This window comes from Uloborus diversus, chromosome 8, assembly GCF_026930045.1.
Source record: "Uloborus diversus isolate 005 chromosome 8, Udiv.v.3.1, whole genome shotgun sequence".
Taxonomy (NCBI): Eukaryota; Metazoa; Arthropoda; class Arachnida; order Araneae; family Uloboridae; genus Uloborus; species Uloborus diversus.
In genome coordinates this window covers 50521982-50531714 of record NC_072738.1, presented here as the reverse complement: position 1 = coordinate 50531714, position 9733 = coordinate 50521982, and positions in this window count along the sequence as shown.

Below are 9733 nucleotides of genomic sequence, written 5' to 3'. Positions count from 1 at the left end.
GGGCTTCTTTTTTTCTTTCATTTTCACTGACTCTCCTTGCATTTTTAAAAAACTGACTACCAATTGGTTCGATTACATGTATAAAAAGCTATTAATGAGAAAATAACTGCCATAATGGCAATCAGCTAGCTTGAGTGCTTACCGAACTTTCTGTAGTTTGTACCTCTAGTTTGCTTCCTTTTTAACTTAACTAATAGCAACTGTCAGCAAAGGGTTTTGTTGCCTAACATTTTCAAGTTATCACTTCCAAATAAAAATGGAAATATAGTGTTTTGTCCGATTTCAGTTATAAAATAGTAAAAGGAACGTAACAATTTAGTAAGTCGAGGCCCGTAGCTCAGGTGGAAACTTTTGAGAGTGATCGGCAAATTCAAATAAGTTCTGACGCGAAATCATGAATCCAAAAGATCCGATGAAAAGACTATTTCTACAAGCTTGGTTCTCACTAAAAAGTATGGAACAAAATAAGTGTAAATGATTTCTTAGTTACAACACTCAATAATTGCAGTTAATCTTAAAATCTTCATATTAAGGTTAATTCTAAAGCAGTCAATAAAATTTAAATTAAAAATTTAGCGAAGAAATATAGGTATAGTAAAAGCTATTTGTACAAATTTGTGTACTGCTGCATTTTGTGTAAAATTTGCTCCTGTTGTATATGTGTCCTATTTTTGTGGAAATTTTATTGATGAAATATAATTTAAAATATATTCGCGAAAATTTTCAGAATTCAAGTATTTATATTTTTTATAAACTCTGAAATTAACTTTGGGTGTCACCTACCAAATGGATGTCACTCGGGGCAAACCACCCCACCCCCTCTCAAGAACTTAGACTTAGATAAAAAAGCTTTTTTTCTCTCACGTTATAGCTCTCAAAAATTGAAAGCACACGATTTGATCAATATCTATTTGTTAAACATTAAAGGGGGCCAAATTGCAAGTAATCCTTTTCAATTTTTTTTTTTAAAAGGGGGTTTTTAAGTCATCTCACTATTAAACTCGTAACTATCGGAAAATTTGCTTTTTAAATTGAATGTCTTACGTTGTATGCGTCTTGAGTTTACAATAAAACACAAAATCTTTATACAGTCGTCTTTCGCTACTTCGCGCTTCGACTTTCGCGGCTTCACTACATCGCGTTTTTTTTCTGTTTTTTTTTTCTTTCAAATATAGTAATTAGCCTTTTTTATGTTCAAGTGTAAACTTTTTTCCTACAAAAGAATAACAGAGTATGTCTTTTAAGTAAGATAAGCTCTTCTGAGGGGCTGTAGGTTGGGGGAGTGAAGGTATAAAATCGCCGAAGAAAATATAGGGAATCGCTATTTCATTTTAACTGTTAAACGCTAACTGTGTGTGTTAACCGTGACAAAGGGGGAGGAGTTCAAATATGTCGAAAAAAAGTGCGACATCAGTTATGCACAGCCATTAGCCATAAACAAATCAGAAATACGATCGTTTTTTAAATTGAACTATTATTGCACTGTCCAGAGCTTTCGAGTTTACAATTTGTAATGCAGCAAGTATGGTTGGTTCATTTGACTATTCGAAATTTTACACTTCTAATAGTAAAGGTCAAGGTAACTTAATGATAGTCGACTTTTTTTAGAAGTTCTTTTTACACGGTTTTGCGGTATCATTTCGTTTCATTCGGGAAGATTTCGATAATTGGGAAATTGGCGATATTTATCCATTGGCGTCAGTTTTTTTGGCACCAATGCCAGCGTGAAAAATGTTTTTCCTTTGCATACGTAAACAAAGAGTAGAGAAATTTATATAGGGTTGTCAGAAGCAGAGCACGATCATTCTGATATTGGACATGGGGCACATTTCTATTTCAGGCCTCCTCTCCTACCGTGGAGGGGCCCAAAATATTTGAAGACATTGGCACACAAAATTCATTCTGTACCCCCTTCCCTCTATTCCCCCTTATGCTATTACTGAAGCAATAAAATATTTCGATACTTAATTATTAACACAGCTGTGCTAAATTTGGTGGTATCTCATATCATAATGGTACATTTAACATAAAGGTACATTTAAAAAGTAGAAGAGATAATACATTATAATTATATAAGATGTGGTTAAAATTTGCCCGTAACCGTAAACTGTAAACATAAAAATTATCTATGATAATAACTTTTAATAGTAAATACAGACTAAACTGCGAGTGGGTTTTGGGATTTGCAAAAGATATTAAATTTTTAAGGGAAAATTTTTTCAAAAAATGAGAGATTTTTTCCTTGTCTTGGCATTTGCTAAAATATCAATGATATCATTTTACTCTAGATTCTGAGTGAAATTATCATTTATTTTAAATTACTATGATAAATTAAGGGGATTTTGGGCCCCCTGAGATCTAAGAGGAGGGGCCTGTGCCCCTGCGGTAATCAGGCTGTGATCAGAGGGCAACATAGCATCCAAAAGGAAATTATTCCTGCCAAGAATTTGACGGCCACACCAATTTTCCAATGATCGAAATGTCCTCTTTATTATTTGAGATTAACATACACAAAGCTTTGGTTCTATTAGGGCTTTTTTGGTGCAAAAGCCTAAATTGGCTATGCTGTACCGCATACAGAAAGCAAAATTGGTATAAATTATTACTGTTTGGTATTGTGGTATATGTAAAAATTACATGTTCCCAGATGTACAGCAAACGAATGTATAAGAGTTAAAATAAAAATGTTAAAAACAGGAAAATTAATACAAGTTTTCTAAAATATTCAGTAATGAATATGGTCGAATTTCGACCACTAGGCGAACCCTAGTTTTCATAAAAAGGAATTAATATTTAAATCTGTGTTTAGAGCTTTGCCCCCTTTCCCTGCAGGGGGAGAGGGAAGAAAAAATACAATTTTAAAAAATCCGGAGTCGGATGCTTGAAAATCCAGGAGTCTGGGTCGGCCATTTTTCTTCCGACTCCGCAGCCCTGCAAAATATAAGCATTGTTTAAAAATTGACTCTAATCCAATGAAGCTGTGGGAAAAATCTAATCCTGTTTACTTGTTTTTATAATTTCATTTATAGCACTCATTCAATTAAAGTAATACATAACAAAATGAAAAAAATGTACAACTTTAATATTTTACCATTTTGTGAAACTTGGAGATAAGTATAAACTAAAAGGTAAAAAATAATGTATTATGGTTAAATTTTATTCAATTAAGTTATTTGATAGCTATATAAAACATCAAATAACGTTGCCGTTAGTTGCTTTATTTTTCAAGACAATGACAAACTTTAAAATACACAATTAGAAAAAAAAATGAACTCAAAAAAATTTAACTTTGTTTTAAATCATAAATAGAGGTCAAATAAATTGGAAAAACAGTTTCTTATTCAAAAGGGGTTATTTTTATTTAGGAAAAAACTGGAAAATTGTAATGCACTCAATAACAAAAAAAATTGACGTCCCAAGAATAGTTCTAAGAATGATATTTTACATGTTCGAGAATATTATTGATAGTTTGTAAAAGGAAGTGCTAATAAACTGATAGCAAAGTGATCATTTATTGCTGGAAAAATCCCAAATGGAGATTTTAGTACGCTCTTGAGCTACCCGTATTGTGAATGTGTAAGGCGTAACAGTGTTATATGATGTCTTACATCATCTCATGTCAGTCACTGTAAACAAGATCCTGATTAAATCAAGCTTGTCGACTATCGAACTTACCATCCAAATATGTCAGGATCTATGATAAATCAAGGGAATGAGCGAGCCTGAGCAGGTGATAATGTGGGAAACCTACATCCATGCTGAGTGTGCCAGAGCTGTCCTGTTAAAAAATGGCACCTGGGGGACCAGTGACTTATTTTTCTAATATCTCCAAGTTGTTTTATTTCACATACTAAAGATATCAAAATTGTTACTTATATGTGAGTTATGTTTATGAAACAAAACATTCTTTTAAGATATCTAGTTAGGTGAAAACAATTTGGTTGTAAAAAATTTAAAATGATACCCTGCTATACTTACTTGGAACTTAAGGTTGACTATGACGTCACGACGCGGGGAAGAAAAAACGAGTTAACAGATAAAACGTCATACTAGCAAATAAGAGGAGGTCGCTACCTGTCTATCAGCTGCTATTGGCTGGCGCGTTTGATTCAAGTGGGTAAAATGCTCCGCTGGTAAAATTGAATTCATTTAACGATTGACCAGAAAATTATGACAAAATAATGTTTCTCATATGCATGGGTTTAACTAACTAATCAGATTCCTAAAGCGAAGAGCGTAATTTCACCCGAATATCGGACAAGGAGCTAGGAACTTTTTCCTTTGCTTGCCCGCAGCTAATTTCTCCATTGTCAAGTAAGCTTGCTGTCGAGTATAAATTGCTCCTGGAGTGATGCAATATTAAGAAAAACAATTTCTCACTTCAGAGTGAATGTAAAATAGAGCCAAAAAAAAAAAAAAATTGTAAAAAAATATTTGATTTTTTATTTTGAAAATCAAATGGTTAGTAAAAGGGGGACAAACTAGAATCCTTATTACAATTTTTTAAGCAGTTACTAGTTAAAACCCTGTATTTTAATAGAAAGTACCTGTTCTTTTGAGTAACAAGTTCAAACAGGGAAAACTTGCCGCAGTAGTGGTATTGGGTTTTTCTTCATTTCAGAAAGCATTAGTTAGAGATGTTATGTATTTATACAATGCATAGCATTCCTGTAAAAAAAAAATGTATTCAATCGTTATGCGTTGGAAAATGATAACCAAAATCAAGGTTTGGAAGCGGCTAGGTTTCAGAACTTGTTTTTGAAGTACAACCTTGACAACAAGTATTTTTCCTTTAGAAACTCAATCCAGCTAATCCAAGTATTCAGAGCACTACCATAATGATAGATAACTTTTTCTTGTTTTCAACAACCCAGATCAGAATTTAAATTGCTTAAATCAATGATGCCCAACCTACTGGCGAAGCTGAATCTTATGTTCTATGTTGCAAATCGAGGAATATATCCTAGAATCTTCCAAACAACTGAACATGTTTTGATATTATTACGAATGAATGTGCCAAGTAGTCAGAAATTGGATAATAACAGGTAGAATCTCCATATCAATAAAACAAGAAAAGTAATGTCAATTCTTGGTCTGTAATTTTCTCTTTCTGCTTCTATAAGAAATCCTTATATATTATTTCTGTAGCCTGTTTTTGGTTTCTACGCCAAATTTCCCTCAATTCTTGATCGATTTCTTTGATTTACGGCTTATTTTATAGCTTATGGTGCTGGCTACTGACGAAAAATAGACCCAAGGTCTGAAAATTGTTTCTTTTAACCGAAAAACCTGTTTTAAAGAACCAGAATAAGGTTTTCGGTCAAACTTATAACTTTAATTTGCGCTATGACCGACAGAGCTGAGTAGCTTGATCGGCAGAGCGTTCTCTTCGTAACCTGAAGATTACGTGTTCGGACCCACGTCCGAACAATCTGCAACAAAAAAATTAGAGAAATATCGCGCATTACATGAACACTGAATTTAATGAATAACAACTATGAGGAATAGAATAAATGAGAAGGAAATGCTCCTTGCTGATATGAAAACATTCAGTGATTTTGTGTTAAATTACTTCGAAATTGCACGTGTTTTTTTTTTTTGTTTTTTTTGAAGCTTCGGCTCTGGAAAGAAAATTAAAGCATAATGTAAGCGAAAATATAAGTAACAGGTTTAAGATTTCAGACTACAATAGAATTGTTTTTTGTTCAGAAAAAAAATAATAAATCGTATATTGAAATATATATTCTTCTAATGAGTTTTTGACTCTTTGTACAAATAAATAAAATACTACCTCAATTTTAAGGGTAAAATATATATTTTTTCTTCTTTTTGCTAAAAAACAAATAGCTTATCATTTTTACTACATTCGAAAGCATAGTTCAATTTATTTTGTATTTTAACCGTGCTGTTAAATGATGAACACGTGCTGCCATCTAAGTTATAACGGTTTAAGCAGCCTGCGATAACAAATTGTAAAAATTTTCAAAAATAAAAACATTTTTCTTCAATATCTTATCTTATATATTAATCCCCTCTCATTTTAAAACTTATCAGGCTGGCCAATGACGAAAAAAAGACTTACGGTCGAAAATTCAAGTTTTCGAAATCGCCTCTTGCTGTTTCAAAACCTTGATGCTGCCTGTAGTTCTTATGCATTTTTTAAAGCAAAGTTCTAATGCAGTTTTCCATTTTTTACGTCGCTTTCGGCAAAAAAAAAAAAAAAAAAAATAGCCTGTGTGTGTGTTCATATTTTAATAAAGCTTAACTGCACTGGACTTAGTTGTTCGGTTTAATTGATAAGTTTTTTTCGGTAGAGCGTTCGGCTATAAACTATTTGAACTTCGGGCAAGCTTGGGCTGTCCGACATAATATCAAATTTATATTAGTATTACGCATTACATGTGCTCATAACATACACACCTAATAAACTAAATGCAGTGGGAATGCTACTTGGTGTTTCGACTCCTTTATGCAGGCTACAGTTATCATTCGGATAAGTTGATTGTTAATCGAACTGTGTTCTTTGACTACATCCAGACCACTCAACATAATGTAAGCATAAAAAAGTATTAGATTTACCTAAAGAAATCCTTTTTGTGCAGAAAAACAGTTTTATTGTATGCTAAAATGTAGATGTTTCTAATAGCAGTGTTCGACCTTTTGTACAAATGAAAAAATACTACGCCCGATTAAAACTACGAGTTTCACTCAGTAAACCTTTAATTTTTTATTCGCGCGAATACGATATAAAGCATTAAAAGTATTATCAGCTTCATTAGCAAGAAATTATTTTCTTCTCCTCTGCTTTCTGCTGAAAAAAAAATACATTTTGTCTACGTTCGAAAAATTACACTTAAGAACGGACTCAGTTCAACTGGTTTTGGTTTTGAATTTTAAGTGTTCAATTAAAAGAAAAACATGTGAGGGCATTTAAGCTGTAACGGTTAAAGCAACCTTCTATGTGAAATAGTTCAATATTCAAAGATAAAAACACTTATTTTCAATCAAATTTATTACTTGTCTAGAATGCTTGTTTCAATCGCTACGTGAGATCTTCGTCATTTCTTTAATCAAATTCCATGCTTTGCGATTAATTTTAAATCGTATCATGCTGGTTAATGACAAAACACTGATGCTATGATCTTATTATTATTATTTTTTTTTTTGGCAAAAAGCTTGTTTGCTGTTTTTTTACTACGCATTCCTTCAATGAATAGCGTACGAAAAGGAAGGCGCAATTGCTAGGTTTGTTGGGGTGTCGGGCTGTTAGTGAGAATGGCGCCAATTCGAATCCGTGCCAATAAATATCTCTTTAATGTTTCTTTTTTTCCCGTCAGATGCTGACATGTGCAGGACTGTATTTGCCACAACCTGTTTTTTCACGAGTCACCACTCAGGCCAAACTTTTAATGACAATTTATGTTTTGCATTGAAAATATGTACGATTAAAAGGGGAGCTATGATCAAATTATCACAACGTTGTATTTAACGAGGTTTTGTTACTGATGTCTTTAAATTACATGCCTTCTCTTCGGCGTTTACTTTTTTTTCGGTTCTTCGTCATAATGTTCTTCCTTTGAAATTCTTAAAGAGCGAAATGTCTTATGGAACGATTTGAAGCACAGTGCGGAGTTCCGCACGGGTCGACTAGTCCTATATATATACTATTATATATATATATATATATATATATATATATATATCAGGGGTCTGTCCAGGATTTTTCACAGGGTCCGTTTTTTTGTGAAAAATTAAATAATTTTGTGAATGAAAATGAATAAATTTTGTGAAAAATAATTAATTTCGCAAAAAAAAAAAAAAAGATTTTTTTTTTTGTTAAAACGAAATTTTATAATTTAGAGATGAGACAAAAATGCATCAATTAAACTTAAAGTTGAGTGTTTTCCCTCTTCTATGTCGAGAATATCATTCTGGAGTGTTTTTCTGATATTTGGCGGGGGGGGGGGGGGGGCATCGCTCTCTCAAATATCAATATTTATCTACCATTCTACATTTTGTTAAATTATACTACAAGTATTTCTGTCCAGTATTTAAAATAATTGTATCAAAAAAAAATAAATAAATAAAATAAAATTCAGAATAGAGTTCAGCATTTAACTTTGTGACCCAAGACACTCTTAAAAAGCACAGAATTTCGTTTAAAATGTATAAATTCCGTGATTTTAACAAAAATAAAAAGTTATTTTAATTGTTTACCTCTTAACAAAGCGTAATAAACATCAAAAAGTCGAAAAATCGGATTCTGATAGCGGATGCAAAGAGATCATAATTCTCAAAGTGAAGGCATCAAAAGTATAAAAACAACTTGTAAAAGAAATATTTTTGATAAAATTATTTTAAAATTGCATTTTAGAGTCCTATGATAAACATTTCATTAACATCTGTGGACACAGTTGAAGCAAAAAAAATAAAAATAAAAAAAATAAAATAACCCAGCTATTTAGCATTTTAATTTTTGACTCATAACAGAAAATGGAATTTTGCTTTAAAAACTTGAAATGAGAGTTCTAACAGAAATAAAGAGACTTTTCATTTATTTGCATCCTAATAAAGCGAAGTTAGCTCGAAAAAAGAACAAAATATGACTCTCATATCAGATTTAAAGGATTGCATTTTTCAAAATGTAGACATCTAAAGAAAAAAAACGGTAATTAAAAGAGTTTATTTAAAGTTAATCATCCTTGTTAGCATCGAAAAATCAAAACCCATATAATTTTCTCCCAAAATAACAATTAAACATCGCACCACACTGTAAAAATGCAAATATTGAAAAGCTAGTAAAATGAGAATATTTTCTAATCAAGTCATTATAAAGGTTCAATGCCAGATGCTAAGTGGTGATAATTTTGAAGTTGGTAACCCTATCTGAAGTGATCATATTTTTTCCCCACCCTTACTATCCTTTTGCAGTTCTAAGTTCATTTCGCAGATATATATTATTATTGTTTATTAAATCATGAGAGGGGAGAAAAGTGCTTACAAATGCCTTTTCAGAAAAGTTTACAACAACACCACCGCTAATTAGCTGTGATAAAACAAACAACCATTATATTTATTTGGCAGTAGCAATTATTTATCACTTGCAGGAGCATCGCACAAGAGCACACTTGTGCCGATTTTTTTCTTTCAAAATTAGCCGATTTTGTATAAGCTGATCCCTCTAATGACTTCAAAAAAGGTTCCAAAAATTATCGGTTTATACACAGAAATATGCATTTTTCAGATTTGCTCTTTCAATTAACAATTTTTGAAAGATCCGATCTTGTTTATCAGAATTTTGTGAAGGGTCCGTTTTGTTTGATCGGGATTTTGTGAAGGGTCCGTTTTGTTTGATCGGAATTTTGTGAAAGGTCCGTTTTGGTTGATCGGATTTTGTGAAGGGTCCGTTAACGGACCCAAATATCCTCTGGCCAGACCCCTGTATATATATATATATATATATACATATATATATTTATATATGAATAAATTTAAATTATAAAAAAAAATCTGGCCTTTGAGATTAATTTCACTATGAGGTGCAACCTTCGAATAAAAAAAGATCGAGCACGACTGGCTTAAATCAATGCAATTTTGTTTTGTCATCATTACAAAAATCAAGATCATCCAGCATTTTTCATTCAACTTGGATATTCTAACGAACTTACTTTTGTTTTATTTACATTCCTACAAGCTTTTTAAGTTGTTAAAAACTTGAACATTAATTTATTAA